This window comes from Gadus chalcogrammus, chromosome 11 (assembly GCF_026213295.1).
Source record: "Gadus chalcogrammus isolate NIFS_2021 chromosome 11, NIFS_Gcha_1.0, whole genome shotgun sequence".
Taxonomy (NCBI): domain Eukaryota; kingdom Metazoa; phylum Chordata; class Actinopteri; order Gadiformes; family Gadidae; genus Gadus; species Gadus chalcogrammus.
Window position 1 is genome coordinate 14,279,299 of NC_079422.1, and position 3,947 is coordinate 14,283,245.

Genomic DNA, 3,947 nt, shown 5'->3' on the forward strand with positions numbered 1-3,947 from the left:
GTTTGCGCTCAGTCAGGGTTCTTTTGTGTGCCAGCTGCTTCCAAGGCTGGTCAACATTTATTTATGATTCCAGGCTGTTAATGAATGGCATTTATTTTCTTTGTTAAATGGACATAGAATGCATCGCAAATTTTTGATATGTGCTCAGTCAATAAAGACAGAGTGTAAACCGGCTAATCGCTTTCAGATTTTGTCCCATGTTTTTTCGAAAACAGATCACAGATCCGAACCCTTTCATGAATATATCCTTTAAGACTCTCGGGTTTCAAACTCTGCTGCAGGCTTGTTATTCGCTGGTCTCAACATTTGGATGATATGGCGTCGAAGTAATGCGGGACAAAAAAAGTTGTCTGTGGAAGTAAAAATAAATAAATGAAGATGTTTAAAAAAAGACCTGCGTTAAGAACAGCGTAAGAACATTCTCCAACGCTCAGGGGGTAATGGATAGAGACAGTTCAAAGTTGTGCTGGTGCTATTACTGCCAAATTTGTCCCCATCATCTTCTGGTTTTCTACAAGACATGGGAATGGGAAGCAGATGAGCCGCTGTCCCTGCTGGCCATTCTGACCCACAATGCAACGGTGCAACAGCCGTGCCCGTTGGGTAACCCCTGCTTGCAGTCTTCTGGATGAAATAAACATGTGTGTGTTGTCCTCACTGCAGTGTAGCAACTGCAGCTATACAACTAGTTAAACTCTTCCTTATAAATGAAGACGTGAGTCGTAGTAAGCTTTAGTTGCTCTTTACTGTGGCTCTTTCTCTCATTGTACAAGGTCAGAGTGAAAACTGTAACAAGACAAATACGAAAATTACCATTTAGCTCTGTAACAGGTGCTTTCCACATGTAAATAAATGTAAATAAAACGTTTTTAGCCACAAATATATCACATGCATTTTTCATGTAAATAGTACTTTCTAACATTAACTTATGAATGTAATTATGAAATTATGAACTTACGACGTTGCCTCTGTGATGTTTACAGTGATACAATCATGCGGTTGAACACAGAAATGTAGCTATGCAAATTCGGTTACCCTCCTTCCTCAGACTACTAAACCAAAACAAACCTATGACCTGGGAACATTAGGGTGAAAACTGCCCTTCAAAATAATAGCTCTTTCAAAACAAAATCCATTCAGATTTATGCGTGAAAGGCAACACACTCCCCGTCTGACCTCTGTGAGGTCATTAATTGACCCCAATGGACTACATGAGTCTCTGAACATCAGTCTTTAGTTAGAAGTAAGACAGTTCTGAGACTGGTCTGAAGAAAGTTTTTGAATGTCCCTGATTTGTTGTCCTCAATCCCACCTTTCTCACCCCTCCGTCTTCCCCAGGGAAATCCTTCGCAACTGCAGCACAGTCTTCAGATGGAAAGGCTTCCAGGACTGTCTGGCTGTTGGAGGCAAACTTGTGGAGCCTGAGGTTTGACTCAGCCAGTGACATCTGTGTTCTGCTCAACAAGCTGATGGCTTCAGCATCAGACGACGCAGAACGAAGGCCGTCGTCCACATAGAAGTGGCGTTTAACGAAGTTGACTGTGTCGGACCCATGTTCTCGTGCACCCTCTCTAATTGCTCTCCTGAGTCCGTAGATGGCTACAGCTGGGGACGGACTGTTGCCAAAAACATGAACTTTCATTCTGTAGTCTATGATTTCTTTTGTCACGTCATTGTCCCGGTACCACAGGAATCTCAGATAATTTCTGTGGTCCTCCTGCACCAAAAAGCAGTGAAACAACTGCTGTAGGCCTGCCAAGATGGCAACCTTTTCCTTATTGAACCGCATCAGAACTCCGAGGAGAGAATTGTTGAGGTCGAGGCCTGTAAGCAAAACATCATTGAGTGAAACACCTAAGTGTTTGGCACTACAGTCAAACACCACCCTGATTTAGCCTGTTTTTTTAGGGTGGTACACTCCAAAGGTTGGCAGGTACCAGCATTCTTTGTGCTCTTCTAGTACTGGAGCGACCTCTGCATGGTCGTTCTCTAATATTTTCCCCATGAAAGCAACGGATTGCTGTTGCATCTTTTTCAAGCTTTGTTGGAGTGATGCAAAGCATCTGACTGCTTGTTCTCGATTGTTAGACAAGCGTTGTCTGGGATGCTTGAATGGGAGTGGAGCCACCAAGCTGTTTGATTCATTTCTGTAGACCTCTTTGTCCATTAGTTTCAAGAAGAAGATGCTATCTTCAGTAGAAGATGCTAGCTTGTTGTCATGTTCGGTGTGACTGAAAACTGTTTGGCCCAATGTTTCTTCCACGGACTTGCTAGTCTCTGAAATCCTGTCTCTCATTTCTTTTTCTTGGTGAACCTTTTCTTTGATGTGCAAGAAGTTTGTACAGGGTTCGATTAGGGAGGGCCGGCCGTTGTCAAGCACGGTTGTCTTAAAGGTGTTGACTGTTGGTATATGCGCTTTCCCCAAGCAGACTTCTCCAACCAGCACCTATCCTAGGTCCAAGCGTTGGGCAAAGGGGGCATTGTGGGGGCCATTGACTTGTTCCCTAACTTTGTGCACTCTTATTATGTCTCTACCAAGCAACAGGAGGATCTCAGCAGTTGGGTCGACCTCTGGGATGTGCTCTGCTACCTTGACAAGATGTGGATGATGACAAGCTGCATTTGGGGTTGGGATTTCATAGCGGTTGTCAAGTATGTCGTTGCACTCGATGAGTGATGGGAGAGGGATCGTGGCCTTTCCGTCGAGTGACTCGACCACGACGTCTTCAGCCCTGCGCCCAGATGTTTCCACAACACCAGAGCCTGTCTTCAGATAGTAAGAGTATGGTTTGCACTCAATGTTAAGCAGCTCAAAAAAGCTGGACCTTGCTAGCGAACGGTTGCTTTGGTCATCGAGGATGACGTAGGCCTTGATAGCTTTGTCTGGTTGACCTTTAGGATATAGCTTCACAAGACAAATCTTGGAACATGACCAGCCAACATTTCCTGTGCCACAGACCTCTGTGCAGTTTGAGTTAACAACAGCTTTAATGGTGCTGCTCTCTTCCTCCTCCCCGCCGTTGTGTGGTGGAGTTGAATGGGCATTGACTTGAGGTGCAGGTCAAGGGTGCATGGTAGAGTCGTGATAGGTGCTATCACACTCCAAACACTTAACTGCATTCGTCCTTAGCAAGGTGAGTAGTTGAGCCACAGCACTTAAAGCAGATTCCTTTTTCTTTGAGAAAGGCCTTTCATTCCTCCAGCTTCATTGGTCTGAAGGCTTTGCAGCGTTTGAGAGGATGTGGCTTGCCATGTATTGGACAGCTTTTGTTCAGGTCGCTGACTTCTTTGTTTATGCTTAGGCTTGTTGGGGCGATGTCCGTCTTGTGGACTGAAATTGGGTACTTTGTGCCTTTAAAGAAGGTTTTTTCAGACTTTGCAGGCGAGCCACTAGTACTTGGGATAGCAAAGCTAGGGTCATTCCTTTTACGAGCTTCGCTGCACACAAACTTGCTGAAGAACTCAAATGGTGGATATCTTCCTCTATTTTCTTCCTTGTGTTTTGAACCAACCGAAATCGATTTTTCTTGAAGCCCATAGGGCAGTTTCCCAACTATGGGTTCAATGCCAAGTGCGGTATCCAGGTAGGAGAGAGCTGGGAGGTAGCCATCCTCCTTAGCGCACTGCACTTCCATTAACAAGTCTGCTAGTTCCCGTAGCTTTGTCTGTTCTTTTGCTGAGACTCTTGGGAAATTATCGAGCCGGTCGAAAAGAGCTTTTTCAATTTTTCAGGTGCTGCATAACATTCCTGGAGGCGTTCCCAGGCCTTTGTGAGTGCTATGACTGGGTTTGTTACACTGACCGTAGACGTTTGACGTGGTTTCGGGATTCTTTACCAAGCCATTTTGTCATTAAGTCCAAATCCTCAGTGTGAGGCCTAGCCCTTGAGTGGCGCTGATGTATGACGACTGCCAAGCACGATAATGTTCAGGCTGATCGTCAAACTG